The sequence below is a fragment of the Triturus cristatus genome, chromosome 12 (assembly GCF_964204655.1).
Source record: "Triturus cristatus chromosome 12, aTriCri1.1, whole genome shotgun sequence".
In the NCBI taxonomy this organism is placed as follows: Eukaryota; Metazoa; Chordata; class Amphibia; order Caudata; family Salamandridae; genus Triturus; species Triturus cristatus.
This window is the reverse complement of record NC_140595.1, coordinates 438,454,622-438,477,260: the sequence shown is the minus strand read 5'-3', so window position 1 is coordinate 438,477,260 and position 22,639 is coordinate 438,454,622.

Genomic DNA, 22,639 nt, shown 5'->3' with positions numbered 1-22,639 from the left:
AAAAAGGTCATTTGGCATTCGTCAGGACCCAAGAGATCCTTATTCTTGCAGTCAGATACAGATTCAGTTTTACTGATCACAAACAAAGATGCATACATTCATGTGCACATAAAAATGTTCCTTTATTCAGGAAGTACAATTTGGCTCCCTAGGGTTCTAGTTTAAGTTAACTCTGTTGTCACACTTTCATCAAGCATTAAGATACCTAAAAAAGTTATTTCCATCACCCTTGCATGTATATGGGAGTCCCAATAAGAAACCTAAACGGTTTTACCTTGCATGGCACAGGACTGCATAGGATTCCTTTCCACCCTATCCCTTCAAAAATTAGGGAACCTGGTTGCTTTTTTGCAAGCCCCTTGCGCCGCCGGTGCACCACTTTTAACATGGGAAAAAGTGATATATGGGTGGTGCACAGGCATTGTAAATAAGCCCCCTTATTTTTCTGATTTGCAATGCCACCTTGATTGCACTACCACCCCATGGCATTACTGTCACTCAGTGCATTGCATTTGGGTTCCACGTTGTGACAAATCTGGGACCCTACCAATGTGCATCCCTTGGAAGAGTAGAACATGTATAGCTCTCTAGAGGTGGATTTTTCTGTACTCTAGCAAAAGGGAAGGGTTCTCCTTGGTAAAATGTCAGTGAAGCACATGCACAGAGGAACGAATGACTCCTTAACTTATTTGAAGTGTGGCCAATGCGAATGAGAAACATGCTCTCTTGAAACGCACTAGTGATTTGCACCACGTTGTTCTAGTGGTACAACATGGCCAGATTTCGAGTGCACAGATTTGTAATACACAGGAAGCCCTTACCCCCTTCAGTTTTACTGAATATGCATTTGATTTTATAGATTGCACATACATTCTCAGTCTGAGCTGTAGGCCACAAGATACTGTGTTTTGCCAGCTTCATATTCAGGTGTAATTTCATGAAAAATCACTTAACTGACCTTTTTATACTGTGGAACGTTATAGTTTTCCCTGACTAATCATTTGTTTTTGTTCAATTTTTTTATTGCGCGGTTCCCAATCAGCTGAAATTAGTCACAATGAATACCGTGTCCCAATTTGCTCTTCTGTCTACGATTAAGGGGCACTGAAGAGCAATGAATAACAGTGTTTATTGCTATTAAATACTTTTAAATTGTGCAGTGAGACATGCTATTAAGCAAAATATTTCAGGTGAATGAAAAGAAAAGCAAAATGAATTGAAGATTTAACACTACTGCACGGCTCCTGCTGGACTCGTACCTCCCTGGTATCCTGCCAGCCCTGTTTTTAGAAATATAGGGGCATATCAGCAACACCCTGTGATAATTATCGCTCAGCGCTCTTAGCGTGAGGATAATTATCGCCGGGTAACGTGGATTTTTATCGCTGAGATAGCGTGCTATCAGCAACGCGTATCTCCTCAGCGATAAAAATCCTCACGCTAACTGCCTACCGTGAGATTATTGCTGGAAACCCAGCGATAATCTCACGCTATGTGGCGTTAGCTTGCTGATAGGGACTCAAAAACTTAGCCATGATATCCACCCTTCATAGGATATCATAGCTAAGTCAGTCCTGAAGCAGGCACAAGGAAAGTAGCGATAGCAGGGGTTATCGCTACTTTTCCTGACGCTATGCTTCATAGCGTGGGGCTTGATGATAGGAGAAATGTTGCTTAGCGACATTTCTCCTGCCATGTTAGGTCAGGAACGCCCACTTTGCATCTCATTAGAGATGCAAAGCTGGGCGTAAAGAATCCCCACGCTAAAGCAAGGTTTCACGCGTTAGCGTGGCCTTGCTAATTAGGCGATAAAATTATCGCTGCTTTTCGGCCGAAAACGGCCGCAAAAGCGGCGATAATTGTTTAACGCCTGCTTGTAAATATGCCCCTAAGGCAATTAAGACAGGCACTGCGTGGTGTTTGATGTCTGCCGATTACGGTGGCAAGCTGCGAGTTTCTCAAGCAGGCAGTCATCTCTCAGCAACACCAATCCTGCAACAATAGTACCAGCTATGATTGGAATTCTTTCCATAAATAGCTACACCCGTTACTGTCTAAGATAACAGTAATAGCGCACTGACTATACAAGATAGCGTAGCTCCAGCGCTCCTTCTAGGGATGTTAAAAACTCACACTGTCTGACATGACCTCAACATGAGTCTGGAGTCAAAAATCACTCAATGAGGAGGTGACACTTTGTGTTATGCTGTTTGAAACTTTATAGCGCCAACCAACATGTTTATGGCATTGAGGCACATTATCTATCAGCTATAAGAATAGAGGAGCCATCATTTGATAGTATTTGTTGTTTTGCAGTTGTTTGGTTGTTAAATGCTTTGTGTGAAAATATAGTGAGTTTAATCTGGAAATATCTAAATGGTATTTTACGTGTATAGGTGAGTGTGCACTGGAAAATCAATGTTTCTTTTGGTTGGGGGATGGAAAGTCCTTTTCTTGACCACAGAATAATTTCTACAAGCATCACATGCTAGGTATGTGTATTGTGATGTGATATTTTGTAATATTTATGTAAGTGTTCTCCACTTGTTTCTAGGTGTAATTTGGTGAGGATCATAACAGTGCCTTTGGTTTTACCACAATTTCACAACTATATATCCTTGGAGTCATTTCATATGCAAGATAGTGAAAGAGGTCTAGAGTGTGCGGGTTCCACCTGCAATTGATTCTATGTTGGATGTTAGTATCAATTTTGCAAGAAAGCCTGAGAATTTCTCATTGGTGAAAACATAGGGGCATATTTATAATAACTGACGCATCCCTGTATATCAGCAGGGATGCGCCAGTTATTGTGCGCCCCAGCTCCGCCACCATGGATGCGCCGCATTTATAATGCGGCGCACCATGGGGCAAAAACGGCACAGATGCGTCACGCATCTGTGCCGTAAAAGTGACGCATTGCTGGAGTTGCGTCGCAAGCGCGACGCAGCTCCAGCAATGCTCTGGGGGCCCTATCTTCACAATGCTGCGTCAATCCTTACGCCTGCTTCAAGCAGGCGCAGGGTTTTGACGCAGCATGGGCTCAAAAGTGACTGAGTGAAATCTTGTAGATTTCACTCAGCCACTTTTAGGAGGCGTTCCTGCGCCGGAACGCCCCCACCTGCCCTGGAACGCCTACATGTGGCGCAGAGCTTTACAACGTGACGCATCTCCCAGATGCGTCACGTTGTAAATACCCCGCACCACGGCGCAGGATTTGCGCCGCTGCTGCGTCACAAAAGTGACGCAACAGCAGCGTAAATGAGGCGCAAGTCAAACATAAATCTGCCCTAAAGTGTATATCACACCATTGTGTAAGACGGCCTCCTCTTCACAGATCTTCCACTACAGTGAGCTCCTCCTTAGCTTAACCAATCTTTCCTCATTTAATGGTCACATGTTATTGAACAAAAAGATCAAAGAGAAATATGACATATCATTTACCTCATTTGGAACTGTATGTATTGTAGCTTCCTTTGGCTAGGGGGTCAGGGTATTCCTACCCTGCCCCCTTATGTCTATTTTTTAACCTTTTTTTTGAGACTTGGTACTGAGTCAGACGAAACTTTCCATGCACAAACTAGGCAAGAAAGAGCACTGTTATAGAAGGTTTTGTGAAAACGCGTGAAGATTTGTGAAATGACACTAAAGTTATTGGTAATACAAAAATGGCATTTACTATGGAAACAAGATCGTACCTATAAATACCCAGCGGCGACCGCCAGAAACTCAAACTGTCCGTTTTTTAACAACTTATGACAAAAAAGGTTCTAACGTAAGACAGATCCTTCATAAATATTGGCATGTCTTACATACTGATGAGATACTCAATAACCACTTAGACAGCCTCCCAAGGATAACTTATAAAAAGAGAAGATCAATGCAAGATCATATTATATCCTAATATGATTACAAACAATAAAATGAAGAACAGAATGAAAGATGTGGCAAGTGCAAAGCATATAAAAACAGTGATAACGTTAAAGAAGTAAAGTTCCCTTTTGTGGAGAAGACATTCCAGTTTCGTAAACATCTGTCTTGTAATTCAGATTTTTGCATTTACAGACTGAAATGTACAAGTAATAAATATTACATAGGCGGTACAATTCATTAAGCCAAAAAAGGGTACTTGAGCATATGAGGGCCATCATTAAACAAGATAAACAATAACAATACCCTGTAGCTAGACTTTTTAGGGCCTTTCATTTGAGTGGTCAGTCACTTACAATTTGGTGTGCTAGACGGATACCACCCAATGATAGGGGTGGCAACAGATTTTTAGAACTAGATAATTGGAGTCTAAGTTTATTATCAATGTTAACACATTGAACCCTACAGGCCTTAACCTCAAGGAAGAATTGTCTGTGCATTTAGGCCAAGTTGTAGTGTCATCTACAATGTAATTTCGATCTTGTCATCAAATTTTATTTAAAAAGTTATTACAGATGTATTTAGATCAGATCCCAAATGTTTGAAGCTTTTATGTTTCCCTAGAGAGAAGTGTCACTTCTTAATTGTAATATTTGTATATTTTTTAGATATTTTTCATAGAGGTACAAAATGGACTTTCCAGCCATGACGCGATGCAAGAGAGCTAAGATATATATATTCACACAAAAAAACAAGGTTAAATGGATGTTATAGTTAGGTGAAAATGTCAACCAAAACATACTGTTTTATACTAACAAAGCCACTGCAAATCATCAGTTATGGTTATTTGAAGTAACTATAACTTGTGTCTTTAGGTTACTTTATCTCGTGCCCTGCCATGCACAATCTTGTAATCAGTGATGTATTTTCAGATGCTAATGTCATTTTATCAATGATGTCATAGATTTTAGACATCTAGTTTATACGTAAGGAGAGATGAGACTGCCTCTTAAAATCAGAGGTATCATTTCCCCTTGCGTACCAACTAGATGTCTAAGATCTGCACATGAATGCCTTCCTCCTAAGAACCTCAAGAGTAAAGAGATTGAGATGGGGAGGGAGATCATTTTCATATTTAGTCCAGAAGCTTTGGAATTCCATGCCCTTTGGAGACTTCTGAAAGAGGAACTTAGCGTTAAGAAAAAGCTGAAGGCATGGCTGGTCCCCCAGTAGTTCCCTATTTGGGTCTTTCACTTTTGTATGGCAGCAACTCCCAATCAGAGCTGGGAAGCATTAGGGCAGCTATGCACTTAACAAAAACCCAAACATAAAGATTGATAATGTCATCAGTGATGTAATAGGTGGGGTAATTAGCAGTGCATGGCTAGTGGTGAGTAATAAATAAAGTTGGCACTGGGGTAAGAAGATCCCTGGGGTCAGAGTCAGCTCAGGGAGGGTGGGGGGGCACACTTCGGCCTCTCCCAAAAATAATTATATGACCCCTGAGTCCTGGCCCAACCCAGCCATCATTTGACTAAAAATGCATGCCTCCTGCTCGAGTACCGCAGGATCATGGCAAAAAAAGAAAATCATTTTGAACCTGGGTGGGTACCTCTGGCACCCCCCTGCCACAAGGGCTATGGGGGCAGGGTATCTCTACCTGGCCCCTTTATATTTTTTTATTTTTACATTTATAGGACAGGGGACTAAGTCCCAAGAGTCCTGCAATGGCTGCTGTAACATTTCTTTTCATGTTGCAGTCAGCCAATCGGACCGCTCGCTCCTGTGGAACACCTACTTGTCCTAGTCCCCTCTTGATGGATCACCCCGAAAACGTCCAAGAGAAGAAGCTAATCAAACAATAGCTCTTTTGTGGAAGGTTGTGTGGAAATTCAGCAAACAACACCAAAATGATTAGCACACCAAATGTATGTGTGTGTGTGAACATTTTTTGTGAAATCAAAAGATCTTGCCATCACCAGACCTAAAAACAAACACATAGTGGAATGTGGACTGAAATCTTTGAAGCTATGCATGCCCTCATGTTTGTGAGACTTCACCGACCAGTGGGGAAGCAAGGTTCAATCACAGGGCAAATTACACTTATACAGCCAGTGCTCGGCAAGAAGAAAAAAGATCTGCAATGGACAGGAGCAGCACCAATGTTCTTCATTAATATGTCTGGCCCCAGTGCCTAAATCGAACTTTTTAGGGAGCCCACAAATGATAGATTTATCAAATAACAGGACTGCATCATTTTATTGTCTCCTCCTGCATTTTTTGTCATCACCCCACCTCGTCCTTGTATTTCACTTTTGCAGGTTCTTTTACATCCTTGTGTCTCTCTCTATCTGTCACTGTTATACTCCATTTCTCATCCTCATCCTTTCCAGTTTTCGTCTGTCTCTCTCGCTCTCTGTCGAAGTTCTGTGAAGAAAATATGTCCCTAGAAATTAGAGCCACTACTTTTCACCACAGACACCAATTAGGCACTGCCCGGCTCAAAAAATACAATTTCTCGTTTGGAACGCACGGTTTTTTAAAGTGTTTAAAAAGCATTGGTGTTTTCTGCCTGTGGAGTATTTGCAGTAAACGTTTCTTTGTGCTTGGCTGCTCTGGGTTTGTTATTCAAGTAATAAAAGGAAGGAATCCAGGACACCTCGGTGTTCATTGATTTTTGTATACAAAAGACAACAGTAGGTAATGGGGTGTTTGATTGACCAATGAAAAGCAATGTTCTGGATTAAGCAGGTACTGAAGATATAGAAATCCTTAACACACTGGTTAATCCTTAGGAATGCCTAAAGCACTTGAAAGAGGAAATTATATTCAAATAAATAATCTGTCTGCGGCTCTCTTTCTTCAGTCCACCCCGCTGTACAGTTTTCCGAACTCTCTGATGAGGTATGAATAATGTTAGGAGCATAAAAGTGGTGCCTCTCCTCCCCACCACTCCGGATGCCCAGCTCAGATATGTCGTCCTGGGCGCTGTATGAAAACAAATGAAACCCTTGGTGTGACTTTATACCAGCGGCAGTAAAGCAAATTCTGCGGTACGGATCAGACCAGGCTCCGTGGTCGCTGGTGCAGATCGATGGTGTGTGAGAACTAGCAGATTTTGATGTTTTGAAGGCCCGGTGTATGGCGCGCGGCCACCTCCTCGGGCCAATGAGTGCCGCTGTTCCAATCGATACTGGAACATTGCTGTGCGTGCAGGCAAGAAAAATCCGTGCGTGATTACGAAGGCGTTGGACAACTAAAGATAAACTGTTATCCACTCAGCCTTATAATGAGTATTTTAGAATAGTTTCTTTCCCTACATGCATGTTCCGAGCAGCCTGTTGTTTCATGGCTGCAGTTTCAAACGCGCAGTAAACCTACTGTACAAAGACCTGGGGAGTCAAGACTTTTTTTTAATATCAGAGGTCATTGGAGGTACACAAACATTGCTTCCACCTTATTCTCCAGGGGGCTTATTTAGAAGCCCCTTGCGCCACTTCTGCGTCATTTTTAACACGGGGAAAGTGACGTAGGGGTGGCGCAAGGGGCTTGTAAATAAGCCCCCTAGGTGTGTACTAATGAAGCAGTGCTGCTGGCTGTCACTGACCCTGCCTAAGCTTTAAAAATATTCGTATGCACCATGTGACGCGGATGTAAAGTGTAAATTGATTAATGTTGACACAGGAAAGGAAGGACCAATCACTGACGCCCACGCCAGTGCCAGGGGTAGTAAAGGTGACATCAGGCACCCTTTGAACCTTTCAAGGAAGACTAGACTCACTTGACCGACCCACAGCCCCACAACACCCCTTTTGCGGCTGTGGGAGTAAGGGACTTGGACAGACTGGATATAACAGAAACGTACTAGGGATCATGGGGTCCTGTTTACATTGTGTTCCCTCAGCTGAATTTATGATAGTTGAGACCATGAGTATCAACGTCAAGCCAGGAGTAGCAGGGTATTACCTTGTCTAAATAATTGGCTTCCTTGGAACTAGCTTGCTATTTTCTTTTGGCTTTAATGTATTTTTAAGCTCTTTCGAACCTCCATATATTGAATCAAAAATGATCGGAAGGGCGTCCTGAATGTTTGCCTGATTTCCATGTGACTGTCTTCCAGTTGAGGTGATCACAGTGGATGGAGATACAGCCAGTACAATTTAGTATATTACACAAATCATTTTACAAACCCCACTCATCATAACTGGCTTTAGCACGCCACGCTTCCTAGTTCATTAAAACACATATGTTGTGTATCAAAAATCTGATTTATAAGCCATTCCATCTCCACCTCCTATTGTGGCAAAAATGGGCTAGTGTGTTCATTGTATTCCCTGCAGGAATCCATTCCTTTAACAGGACGTAAGCACCATATCAATAAAAAAAACCCTTTGTACTAGTTCAAAGACCAGGGCTAAGCCTTTGATAGAAAGTGCGTAGATACTGTTTAAAATGAGTCTAGATGACTGAGATATTGAAGCACATCATGGGAGTCTAAAATATAGGAAGTTCAGAGGAGGATATGGCCACATATGCCAACCATGTAACAGAATCTGAAACTTAGGATATTCGGTAGAACACAAGGCCATCAACAGAGAAATGCAAAACTCAAAATGTTCAGTGTAATGCAGAACCACACATGGAAGAGAGCATGAAACCTCAAAGGGTTCAACAGTGAATCCACACACCCATGGAAGACAGACTGACTCCCAGGATGTTCTGTAACACACAAGGAACACATAGCCAGTTGAAGACTCTTTTCTAAACTTCAGAATGTTTTGTATAATGCAGGATTGCACAAGGGATAGGGCACATGCTCACTCTCCAGTAGAGATTGTGTTTATCAATGGATGAAAGCCTGGTCCTTGAATATTAAGTAGAGCAAATGCAAACCCATCAAAGTGAGTCTGATCCCCAAGATGACCAGTAAAGTGCATGTCCCCACACTGAAGTGAAAATGAACCCCAGGATGTTCAGTAGAGCAAATTCCCAACCATAGCAGTGAGTCTTAACCTCAAGATGTTCACTAGAGCACATGTTGACACGTCAAAGTGAGTCTGTACCTAAGGTTGTCTAGGAGAGCACATCTTTCCATATAAGTTGATCTGGACCTCTGAATGTTTAGTAGAAAGCATAGTCACTAATGGAAAAATGTCTTTTGGATCTCACGATGTTCAGTAGAATATATGTCTACCCATGGACATTAACTTGAAACTTACAGAAGGTCCGTTGAGCAATAGTCCACCTGTGTATCTGAGCCTCTGGTTAGAACATTGGAATGTTGACAGCAGCCCTAAACTAAAATTAAAATATGCTGGTGTGATTTGCATAATTTTGCTGACATTTCATGTAATTATGTGAAAGCAAATTACACGAGCTACGCATACCCTAAGTTGACGGTTCCATTGAATACAATTGAGCAGCAGTTGGCTATGAACACTAGTATAGGCCCATTGCTGTCAACTGTCCAATGTCATAGCCCGTAGCCTCTGACACTCCAGCTCCCCTGTCTCTGCAGGATATGTGGATTACACAGTGGAATGCGAGATGCAGAGACTATGGACGAGGGCACACAGCCTGCCTTCCCTCCACCCGCAGCTCAGTGTCCCTGGAGCCTCAGGAGGAGGGAGGGGAGAGTTGTCCTCAGCTCCCTTTTCACCCTCAGCTCTGCCAAATGAAGAAAAACTGTTTGGTTGAGCCGGGGAGCATAGGTTCGCTTCTGCCTATTTTCAGCTCATTCTGTCCATGTTTGATATTTACAGTTACTACTGTGGCCCTGCAACAGCAACAGTCAAGCACACACAAGAAGAGATGTGAAAGGCACGAAGCTTCGGAGGCACTTAGGGTTTTAATTATGACATTTCACTCTCATGGAACAAAATGTTCTAAGCACTAAAGCGAACTTTACTGGCCATGGAACTTCCACTCCCTTACTGCAAAGCTAGAGCAGGCATTTAATGGCCAGGGTAGCCCACTACGGCAGGCTATGAGGCTACATTATAAGTCAGGTGGAGCGAATTTACTATATGAATTTCCTCTTCACTTGATTCTGAGTAGGCTGGGGTTCCTGAACCGGTTTTCATGGGTGTTGGAACACAGGACCCAAGTTTATTGAGTTGTAATTTTGGTAAGAAAAATTGTGTAAGGTTTTGGCTTCCCCAGTTTTTTGTTTGGGCAGAGGGCAGCATACAATTCTCCCTCTGCCATAACTTAGCTTTTTCGTCCCGCCTCAGCTCCCCATACCCATACCCACCTCCTCACCCACCTACCACACAGAGGCCCAGCACATATTTAACACCTCCACAGACCAAGAGCTAAATAGATGCATTAAATCCCACGGAATTGGGAATTCTGTGTTGTTTTGCGACTGGTAAATCCAGTTCCACATGATAATTTTACATTTCAAGGGATAAACTCATAATTGCACAGTAATGGTGCCATGTTAGTGCAAAGTAACTTAAATTTGCAAGTGTATTTACAACCTTGCCGCTATCATGCAACTCCTTATAATCATGCCCTGGTTGTCGAGGTGTTGAACAGCAAGAATGCTCATGTGAAAATGTAAATTCCGTCTGTATCATAGTCATATAGATACTCTCTGGAATCACTGAAACAGGATTAGTAGTCAGTAGAGAGGTCATGGAGTATCCGCTTGCCAAGGTTGAGATTAAGTTCAATAGCAAGGTGGTCATGGTTAATGTTGGGGTAAGGGAAAAGCAAGTAACTGTATGTTTCTTGGGTAATGATTTGACGGTCCCTGGCTTGATGCCAGGATCAGAAGGCTTTATGGTTTGGACAAAATTAACTGTGTTGACCAGAGCACAGGCTGCACCATAGTATTGGAGTAAGGCTTATTTCATTTCTGATTTGCAGGGACCAGGACAAGGTGGAGAGAGACCTGAGTGAGGCCTCTTGCTCACGACTGTAGGGTACTCCCCTTTTCAGTCATAGCACACTGACTACCAGGGTTCCTTATTAAACCTACATGGTAGTGTTGGACTTGGCCCTTTTTGCAGGGTCATCCCTAAACGTTTTGCCTTCCTCCTGTATTTTTTCTGACCTGTTGTTGGCTGTTTTATGACTCTGGGCACCTTACCACTGCTGACCAGTGCTAAGGTGCATATGCTCTCCCTATGGTAAAATGTATACATTGATTGGTGTCCATGTTTGGCTTATTGGATTTACTGTCAGTCCCCAGTAAAGTGCACCAGGAGTGCCAGGGCTTGTGAATGCCAATGCTGCTGGTGGGCTTGCAGCGCTGGTTGCGCCACCCACAGAAGCGGCCTTGTAAAATGTGTCTAGGGTCTGCCACCGCAGACCCTGTGCGCGGTCCTGGACCGTCGCACTGACTGCGCAAGTGCCCCCACTTGCCAGTCCCTAAACCTTCCCTTACCTACATATTAGCCACCCCTCTGGTAGGCCCGAGGGCAGGGTGCATTGTAGGCATAAGGTAGGACATGCCCTGATGTGTGTGGCATGTCTTAGTAGTGAATTACAGCCATTCTCGTTTTTCACTATTGAAGGCTACCTGCTCTCCATAGGCCAGAATGGGCTGCTGGAGTCACTACACGCTGTGACCCCAGTGGACTCAGAGAGCATGGTAGAATGTCAAGTTTAGTATGCCTGAACTCAGAATAATAAAATACTTCTTGTAGTCAAGTTTATTTTAATATCCTGGGTTTGTAAATACTACTTTTAGAAAGTTAGTATTTACTGACCTGACCATCTCAGTCCGCCTCTGCTGTGTGTATGTGTTCTGCCTGGCAACAGTGAGGAGCAGGGTTGGGGAATCCCCAGAGACAGGTTGGCTGCCAGGTGGTGGGTAGAGAGATTACACCTGGATGGGTGGGAGGAGTACACCTTGACTCTTGAATAGACCTGTGCTCTGCCACCACAAAGCCGGCGCCACCCCCTGTGGGGCGGCTGATGTCTCTGCCCTGCTGCTGAAAGGAAAGAGCAGAGTCACCATAACAAAGTGCTCCAGAACTGGACTGAGCCAGGCCTAGGCCCCCTGGCGCTAAAGAACAAAAGAATCATGGTATAAAAGTAGGAGCCTGGCTCCTAAGAAATCAGAATCCTGTTTACCACAAAGAACCTCTGCCCGACTAGAAGGAGAAGAAGACGCCGGAGGAGCTGGCCTGCTGCTTGCCTTGCTGAGAGAGGAGAGGAAGAGACTTACTGAAAAGACTTTGCTACTTTGTGCTTGAACATTCTCCAAGGGCTTGATCTGAGCTTGCCCCCTGAACTGAACCCCAGGAACAGTGGGTTCTCTGTGCTTCTTGCTCGTCCTCCAATTCGAGCCGTGTGTGCATCCCGCTGGAAAAGAGACTGCGCCCCTCATCGCCCCTCCTAGGGCCGTGACACTCAGAAGCTCGCCTGCCTCAAACCCGTGAGAGCCCCGCTCCGTCCCGAGCCGCTCTCTGTTCCCGGGCCAGGCCGCCTGCATCCCTGTCACCGCCTGCCATTGGAGTGCGCTGAACGCGCTATCACCCCTCCCGCCGGAAGCCGTCCGACGACTGTGATCTACGCCGGGTCATCCAGCTGCACCGACCGTGCCCTGCGACCCCGCTTCGCTATCCCCGGACATCTCAGGCCGCGCCGCCCCCGCTGTGGAGACCCTCCTGCACCGCTGTGCTAAAGGGTCGCTGGCCGCGCCTGCCTACGTGCCCACACCTGCTGATTGAGGACCCAAGAACACTTCCCAAGCTGAGAGTCGCACCGACCTGTGCCGACTCTCCACATCACGAAAGAAGTTCCAGTATCGGGCTCGGGGCCCGCAACGCCTTATTTCCCCGTTCGCAGGAGTCGATCTCTGTGAGTACTGGAACTACAAGTAAAGAGACTACAAAGTATCCATTTGAAACTACGAACCCAGAACATTTGCCTGCTGTATAACCTGGTGGCCTAGCGAAAACGTTATTGGTCTTGTGATAAGTCTGTTGAGATATATATACCTTATTTTTACATAAAGAATCGTATTTTTATATATATCCAAGTCTGGTGTCCGTTTCTGGGGGGATTGATGTATTTACTGTGTGTACGATTGTAAGTGCTTAACCAACAACGCCTGAGGAATCGCCTTGGCTGCTCACGCCACGCACCTAGAGGGTGAGCAAGGGTCATTCGCGAGGGGTTATCCTGCGCCCTGACGTGGAGGAGAGGGTTCCTGCTTGACACAAGGGCAACCTTGCGCCAACCAGAGATCCCCGACTCTAACATTTGTTGGCAGCGGTTGGGATTTCGGATTTGCACTTGTAATTTGCATACAGTGAATTATTAATCACCAGATAGTGAGAGCAGACCAAATAACGCAGCCACAGGTTTGTAATTGTTGAACTTTGTTGAGACATCTGCCATTACTGCAACCATGCCTGGCTCACACTCCGCTGGGAGAGCACTCTCTGTGGTTTCTGGAATCGATGAGGTGGATTGGGAGAGACTAGAAGGCTACACGATGGAGCAATTGAAAGGCTACAGTGTAAAATTCAGAGTTCCCCATGCTGGCTTCAGGAAGAAGAACCAGTACCTCAAGGCGTTGAGAGCCTGGAAGGAGTCACGAGACCCACGGAATGCGGGGGACATCGTTCCACCCGACAACCTTGAGGAGCCCAGCAGAGTCCTGTCCCCAGAGGAGCTGGCGGACAGGGCAGCAGACAGGGCGCATGCAATGGAGATGGCAAAGTTGGCAGGACAAATGGAAATGGAGAAGCAGAAGTTGGCCTTGGAGGCACAACAACGCCAAATGGATCATGATCTAAAAATGAGGGAGTTGGATCGCAAGATCAAGAGTTTAGACCGCTCTCCCACTGGTGGCAGCAATATTGAGTTTTATAGTGCTAAGAGAGTAGTACGCACACCCAGAGATATGGCGCCTGACTTGAAGGAGGGGGTTAACATACACCAGGAGGTTCAAGGGCATGAGGTAGCTCCAGTAATGCGCAGTATCCCTGAAGGGAATAGGGTAACTGGCGCAGGGGTTCATGGTCCTAGTGGTGGGAGGGACACTCTACTGACTCTAGCTGAGAGGTACAGGGAGAGGGGTTCCCCCAACATTGAAGTCCTGGTGGGTGAGTGTGAAGACCGCCCAGAAGAGTGTGGGTTGTGGGACAGAGACAGTCAGATACTGTCTTGCCAGTCTCAGGAGAGTGGTGTGGAGTACGTGTGTGAGGCACTGGATGGTAAGGTGAAGGATATTTTGGTTAACCCTGCTAGGGGGCTGTGTGATCCAATTGTGGGAGAGCATATTGTAAGTCCCTGTTTTCCAGAGCTATGCCAACACCTGTTGGAGAGTGAGTTCTCTGACCGCAGAGAGCCCACATTGGAGGCAGACCTTTTGGTGGAGTCCAGAGGGTCTGGAAAGGCATTGGGGAGTGATCCCACGATGAGTGGTCCAGGTATCTTCAAACCCAGTGTGGTGGAAGTGGCTCAGAGTAGCCCAGCTAGGTCCTGTAATAGAGAGAGGGGTTTAGGGCCTCACGTCCTGTCTGTAAGGGGGAGGAGTGAGAATGGGTTATGTCCCGGTAGTGCCCAACCTCAGTCTCAGAGCTTGGATGGTTCTTTGAGGGAACACCAGGTGGGGAGCCTAGTCTGTCCTGAGGGGCTGCCCGTCGTGCGGGATCCCCTAGTGTCTGGTGAGCTAGGAGTGTCTGTAATCAGACCTCCATCAGTTCTGGTGTCTGGCAGTACCGCTCCATTTGGGAGGGTGCAGAGGTCCAGATTGAGGGGTGAGAGGGGGAAAGAGTCCCCAGTGGAAGAACCAGTGGGTCAGGGGCCAGCCAGAAGGGCTGCGTCGCCGGTGAATGACCATGGTGACACCACTTCTGTCCTGGGGGATCTTCAGGCCCTGTCGGATGGACAGGGGTCAGGAGATCAGCGCCAGGCAGACTTTCACGCGACACAGGAGTTCTGTGTCACCCTCAGGGGGGGCATGGGTGCTCCCCGGGAAGTCCTGGTGCGCCAGGCGAGCGTTCAACCGCATGGGTTGGTCCCAGGGTTGGGAAGCCAGGTTCAGGTGTTGTCTGACCTGGAGGGTGGGACTACTGTAATCAGTGTCCTGACCCATGTTGCTTCTGGGGGTACCACGCCAGTTGGGGGTGGGCAGTACTCTGGAAGGGGGTGCAGAGGGAGGGAGTCCTCGCCTCTGACCCCGGCTCAACTGAAGGGTTTAGACCCCAGGTTGGAGGGCCAGGTTCAGGGTGTCCCCCCTGACCTGGATGCCCAGTTGCAGGATAGAACACCTGAACTGGTGGGCGAATTGCGCAGGACACCTGCCCCAGGTGCCCTGGCAATTCTGGAAGGGGGTACCACTCCAGGTGGGAGGGTACAGAGCCCCAAGGAGAAGGACCGGGTGTGGGAGAGGCCACCCCAGTCTTGGGTCCAGCCGCCGGGTACAGTCCTGGGGCTGGTGGGTCAGTGCCAGGATGTCATACCTGACCTGACAAGGGGGAGAATGGACAAAGGGTGCCAAGCACCTGGGGCTACTGCCCCCCGCTCCCTGGCGCCACAGAGGATTGAGAGCCCTGAGAGGCATACGGCCTGGGTCTCATCCCTGACTACTGTCAGTGGCCACTGTAGCATTTTGCTGTCTGTCTGTTGGGACACACCTGTGGGCCAGTTAAGGTTAGGTGCTGCACAGGTGGTGTCCACAGGTGAGGAGAAGGGTTCCCCATGGATTGGCTTGGTGGGCCCTGAGAGTATGGACAGAGGGAGTCCAATAGGTTCAGATTGGCCTAGAACTGGAGTCTGCCCCTGCAGTTGCGGGCCAGGTCCTTGTTCTATCGCCCCAAGCAGGGAAGACCATCACGGTGGTGATTGGTCTACCCTGCGTTTTGGCTGGAAGGGGGTTGTGTTGGACTTGGCCCTTTTTGCAGGGTCATCCCTAAACGTTTTGCCTTCCTCCTGTATTTTTTCTGACCTGTTGTTGGCTGTTTTATGACTCTGGGCACCTTACCACTGCTGACCAGTGCTAAGGTGCATATGCTCTCCCTATGGTAAAATGTATACATTGATTGGTGTCCATGTTTGGCTTATTGGATTTACTGTCAGTCCCCAGTAAAGTGCACCAGGAGTGCCAGGGCTTGTGAATGCCAATGTTGCTGGTGGGCTTGCAGCGCTGGTTGCGCCACCCACAGAAGCGACTTGTAAAATGTGTCTAGGGTCTGCCACCGCAGACCCTGTGCGCGGTCCTGGACCGTCGCACTGACTGCGCAAGTGCCCCCACTTGCCAGTCCCTAAACCTTCCCTTACCTACATATTAGCCACCCCTCTGGTAGGCCCGAGGGCAGGGTGCATTGTAGGCATAAGGTAGGACATGCCCTGATGTGTGTGGCATGTCTTAGTAGTGAATTACAGCCATTCTCGTTTTTCACTATTGAAGGCTACCTGCTCTCCATAGGCCAGAATGGGCTGCTGGAGTCACTACACGCTGTGACCCCAGTGGACTCAGAGAGCATGGTAGAATGTCAAGTTTAGTATGCCTGAACTCAGAATAATAAAATACTTCTTGTAGTCAAGTTTATTTTAATATCCTGGGTTTGTAAATACTACTTTTAGAAAGTTAGTATTTACTGACCTGACCATCTCAGTCCGCCTCTGCTGTGTGTATGTGTTCTGCCTGGCAACAGTGAGGAGCAGGGTTGGGGAATCCCCAGAGACAGGTTGGCTGCCAGGTGGTGGGTAGAGAGATTACACCTGGATGGGTGGGAGGAGTACACCTTGACTCTTGAATAGACCTGTGCTCTGCCACCACAAAGCCGGCGCCACCCCCTGTGGGGCGGCTGATGTCTCTGCCCTGCTGCTGAAAGGAAAGAGCAGAGTCACCATAACAAAGTGCTCCAGAACTGGACTGAGCCAGGCCTAGGCCCCCTGGCGCTAAAGAACAAAAGAATCATGGTATAAAAGTAGGAGCCTGGCTCCTAAGAAATCAGAATCCTGTTTACCACAAAGAACCTCTGCCCGACTAGAAGGAGAAGAAGACGCCGGAGGAGCTGGCCTGCTGCTTGCCTTGCTGAGAGAGGAGAGGAAGAGACTTACTGAAAAGACTTTGCTACTTTGTGCTTGAACATTCTCCAAGGGCTTGATCTGAGCTTGCCCCCTGAACTGAACCCCAGGAACAGTGGGTTCTCTGTGCTTCTTGCTCGTCCTCCAATTCGAGCCGTGTGTGCATCCCGCTGGAAAAGAGACTGCGCCCCTCATCGCCCCTCCTAGGGCCGTGACACTCAGAAGCTCGCCTGCCTCAAACCCGTGAGAGCCCCGCTCCGTCCCGAGCCGCTCTCTGTTCCCGGGCCAGGCCGCCTGCATCCCTGTCACTGCCTGCCATTGGAGTGCGCTGAACGCGCTATCACCCCTCCCGCCGGAAGCCGTCCGACGACTGTGATCTACGCCGGGTCATCCAGCTGCACCGACCGTGCCCTGCGACCCCGCTTCGCTATCCCCGGACATCTCAGGCCGCGCCGCCCCCGCTGTGGAGACCCTCCTGCACCGCTGTGCTAAAGGGTCGCTGGCCGCGCCTGCCTACGTGCCCACACCTGCTGATTGAGGACCCAAGAACACTTCCCAAGCTGAGAGTCGCACCGACCTGTGCCGACTCTCCACATCACGAAAGAAGTTCCAGTATCGGGCTCGGGGCCCGCAACGCCTTATTTCCCCGTTCGCAGGAGTCGATCTCTGTGAGTACTGGAACTACAAGTAAAGAGACTACAAAGTATCCATTTGAAACTACGAACCCAGAACATTTGCCTGCTGTATAACCTGGTGGCCTAGCGAAAACGTTATTGGTCTTGTGATAAGTCTGTTGAGATATATATACCTTATTTTTACATAAAGAATCGTATTTTTATATATATCCAAGTCTGGTGTCCGTTTCTGGGGGGATTGATGTATTTACTGTGTGTACGATTGTAAGTGCTTAACCAACAACGCCTGAGGAATCGCCTTGGCTGCTCACGCCACGCACCTAGAGGGTGAGCAAGGGTCATTCGCGAGGGGTTATCCTGCGCCCTGACGTGGAGGAGAGGGTTCCTGCTTGACACAAGGGCAACCTTGCGCCAACCAGAGATCCCCGACTCTAACAGGTAGCATTTACCTGTTATAGGTTTTTATCTCCGACAGGGTGGCCCTCTTATTAAAGGATAGCTTGCGACCTCCGGATCAGTTTGAATCCACTATCACGGTTCACTACTCCACTGCCCTGATCACCTCAGTTGCATTCATCATACGGCATTCTCTCTAAAATGATCTCCGCCAAAGTGACCCTTTGGGGGACCCGTAGGGCATTGCAGCGCTGGTCTGACGAGGAGAATTGCCCTATGATGAAGCATGGGGTTGTGTGAGGGCAATATGAGACAATCTTGTTGACTGTCCACAAGACCTTGGTCTAATCATACACAACCTTTTTAGAGACCTTTTTCTTCTTTTCACAGGAACAGAAGCCCTATTGCTGAGATTTTGGTTTGTAGAAAAGTTCAGACTCTGGGAAGGCAGTGGCCGTGGAGGGCATAGCTTCTGCTTCAAAGGGAGAGGAGAATAAGACTCCTGAGGAGGACCATGTGCTGGAGTCTGGGTCGCTTCCAGAGTTGCACGGTTTGTGTGCTGCTGCATGATGGCCTACACAGGAAGATTTCTACAAGGCACAAGAATAGTGCCCGGTGCTTGTGGGGCTTTGGAACAGGTCAGCAAAGGTGTGGTCGGGAAACACTATCTTGGCTGGGAGGATGGTCGACGTTACAGTGAACTGGTAAATCCCGAGCCCGGTACTAGCAAAAGGCTAGTGGTTCCATTAGTGGACAGGAATTTCCTGTTGTCACTAGCCCATGAAGGGCCCTTAGCAGGACATGTAGGGATTGGTAAAACTTTGGATAGGTTAGACTCTCTGTTGTACTGGCCAGGGATGCACAGAGACACAGAGCTGTTCTGTAAACCTGTCCAGCTTGCCAGCTGACTAGTAAGAGAGGAAGAAAGACCAAGGCACCATTAATGCCTCTACCAGTTGTAGGTGTTGCCTTTTAGAGGGTGAGAATAGACAAAGTTGGTCCATTTGACTCCCACTCACAGTCAGGCAACAAGTGTATCTTGGTTGTGGTGGATCATGCCACCAATCCTGAAGCTGTACATATAGGGGCATGATTGCAAAGGTGGCAACAAGACCTTTCCTAGGGATTTTTTCTAGGGTTGAATTTCTAAAGACTGTAATTTCCGACCTGGGAACCAAATTCATCTTGTCTTATATGAGAGCATTGTGAGAGCAAGCTGGTTGACATACCACATCTCCACAGCATACCACCCACAAACTAATGGTTTGGTGGAGCAGGTTAACAAAACACTGACGAGCATGATGAGAACTCTACGCGAGAACCTCAAGAGCAGGTGGGATCTTTTCCTCCCATGCATCTTGTTTGCCTACCGAGAGATTCTGCAGAAGGGAGTAGGCTTCAGTACCTTTGAACTTCTGTATGGGCATCCAGTGCGGGGCCCACTTGTCTTAAGAAAAGAAGGGTGGGAAAAAACCTCTGAGACTCCACAAAAGGATGTGGTAGACTACGTGCTTGGCCTCAGGCAGCTGATGGCGCAATACATGAAACAAATGCAAAAAGAACTATTGATAGACAGAATGCAGAACAATGTCATACATTCACCCCAGTACAGAGATCTGGGCCTAAATCCATTGTTTTTTTGCTCACCATGCCATTCCAGTTTGGACCCAGCCATTTGCAAATCAGTCTTGACCCTGTGCCCAATGGGAACAGTCCAGCCCGAACTGCCAGGCCAGGTCCTCCCTGGACTGGAAACAAGCATCCTAGGACCGGTTTCGGGGTTTCACCCCTCTTCAGCCAGGCTAGCTTGATTCCAGTGGCATGGAGAGCACGGGACTCACATCTGAGCATACCCGTCCCACTCGGGGTTACAAATGCAAAAAGAACTATTGATGGACAGAATGCAGAACAATGTCATACATTCACCCCAGTACAGAGATCTGGGCATAAATCCATCGTTTTTTAGCTCACCATGCCATTCCAGTTTAGACCCAGCCATATGCAAATCAGTGTTGACCCTGTGCCCAATGGGAACAGTCCAGCCCGAACTGCCAGGCCAGGTCCTCCCTGGACTGGAAACAAGCATCCTAGGACCTGTTTCGGGGTTTCACCCCTCTTCAGCCAGGATAGCTTGATTCCAGTGGCATGGAGAACACGGGACTCACGTCTGAGCATACCCGTCCCACTCGGGGTGACAAATGCATAAAGAACTATTGATGTACAGAATGCAGAACAATGTCATACATTCACCCCAGTACAGAGATCTGGGCATAAATCCATCATGAATACATGAAACAGGCAAAGGAAAATCTTCAGGTTAGCCAAGCGATGACGAAGTAATAATACAATCAGAAAGCTACACTGACTGGGTATCAAGAAGGGCAGGAGATGTTGGTGCTGAAGCCTATTTGTCCATGAACTTTGGAGGACAAATGGTGTGGGCCATACACGATAGTTCAGAAAGTGTCCCAGGGAAGCTACTTGGTGAACACAGGAGCTACAAAGGAACCCAAGAGGGTGTTTAAATGTTAACATGCTGAAGCCATACCTCTGAAGAGACTGCACACTGAATGTCATAGCTATCTCAGAGGAAGTGGATGAAGACAGTTAGCCTCTTCCTGACTTTCTGCATAGGATGCAGGATGGCACTGTGGAAGGGGTGCAGTTAGCTCCTGAGTTAATGCCTGAGCAGCAGAGGGAGTGTAGAGAGGTGTTGTGATGGTTTCCTAACCTCTTCTCTCTGACTCCAGGGTTGACACATGTCTGTGTGTGTTAGACCTGGCAGCTTGGCGTGAGTCTCCCTTCCTCTTTTTGTCGCTGTGCCTCATGTGTTTTTATGGTGTTGGCCGCTCAGCGTGCTGTGCCACTGCCAACCAGTGTCGGGGTGCGAGTGCTCCCTTGTAAATTATATATGTTGGTTGGATTCCATGATTGGATTGTTTGATTTACTGTCAGACCCCAGTAAAGTGCGCCAGGAGCGCCAGGGCATGTAAAGGCAAACACCGCTGGTGGGCTTGCAGCACTGGTTGTGCCACCCACAGAAGCGGCCGGTAAAATATGTCTAAGGTCTGCCATCGACAAGCCTGGATGCGTGGCATGTCCTGGTAGTGAATGACCGCCATTTTGTTGTTCACTACTGCAAGGCTACCCTGTTCTCATAGGCCAGTATGGGCGGCCTGGATTGTTACACCCTAAGATCCTAACCGACCCAGGGAACATGGTAGAAGATCGAGTTTAGTATGCCTGAACTCGGAATAATAAGGTACATCTTTTCGCAAGGTTTATTTTAATATTCCGGGTTTGCAAATGTCGCTTTTAGAAAGTTGGCCTTTGCTTGCCTAAGCATTTCAGCCGCCTCTGCGTGATGTGTATCTGATGTCTGGCTGGTGTGAGTGACAGGGCTGGGGGAACCCAGATGGGCAGGGCTAGGTGGCCTGGGGGTGAATAGGATGATCAACCGGTAGATGGGTGGGAGGAGTGCTCCTAGGCTCTGAATAGGATAGTGCTCTGCTACCTCAATGCCGGCTCTGCCCCCTGTGGAGCGTCTGAGGACTCTGCCCTGCACTCTGAAAGAAGAAGCCTGCATCGCGTAAACAAAGTGCTCAGAAACCGGACTGAACTAGGCAAGGGCCCCCCTGGCCTGGGAGAACAAAAGATTTGCTGTATAAATGTAGGAGCCCTGCTCCTGAGAAACTAGATCCGCTTTTGACCAAGAAGAATCTCTGCCTGAGGAGGAGGCACCGGGAAAGCTGTAGGAGGAAGACTGTCCCTATCCTGGGGGATTGGCCTGCAGTGGTGACCTTGCTGCCAAAGGGGAGAAGAGAAACTGTTGCTGAAGACTTTGCTTTATTTTTACTTTCAAGACTTGTGCTTTTCCAAAACGATCTCCAAGGGCTTGGAACTGAGCTTGCCCCCTGAACTGAGCCCCAGGACCATTGGGCTCTACCTGATCTTCACTCGCCTGCTGCTGGACTGTGGTGTCCTTTCCCTCGCCAGAGCTGTGACCCTCGTGCCGCAGTCCCTCCCTGAGCCGTGACCAGGACTGCTTAGCCGCCCCCGCCTTGGGACGAGCCTCGCTCGATCGGAGTCGCTCCCCCTACGCTGTGCTGGGTTGCCCCTGTCACCTCGCTCGCCGGAGGCTCGCTGCGCACCTTCACCCTCCCGCCGGAATCGGCGTTGTGAGCATCTCCAAGCCTTGGACGGCCCGGACGTATCTGCGTGCCCGGCTGCCCCGCTTTGTTCACCCGCCACCTGCAACACCCCGCTCTGGTCGTGAGCCTGAAGATCAGACACCCATCGTGAAGTGTGGGAGCCCTGGACGCCGCCTCGCTCTTCGGTCGAAGGGCCGCTGAAATCCCGCACCCACCTTCGCGTCAAGAAACAAGGTACTGTACTTACGAACTCGACCGCGAGCTCGCATCGGATCCAGGGTCCGCAACGTTCTGATTTCCCTGTCATCTGCCGTGTGCTTCCCGGTCGCCGCTTCAGCACGGAGTGCGCTGAGGCCTACAGTCACCTTGTGCCCGCCTAAAGAACTTTCCGTAACAAAGAGAACTTTACCGTATTCCTAAGAATTGTGGCCCCATCAGTTCAACGTTACTGGGCCTTGTATTTGACGCTGCTGAAACTACATAAAAGCTTATTTTTATATACTACCTGATTGGTGTCCGTTTGTGGTGCATGCAAGGGGTTTACTGTATGTGTAATTGCATTTGCTTAACCGTGTACGCCTGAGACTTAGC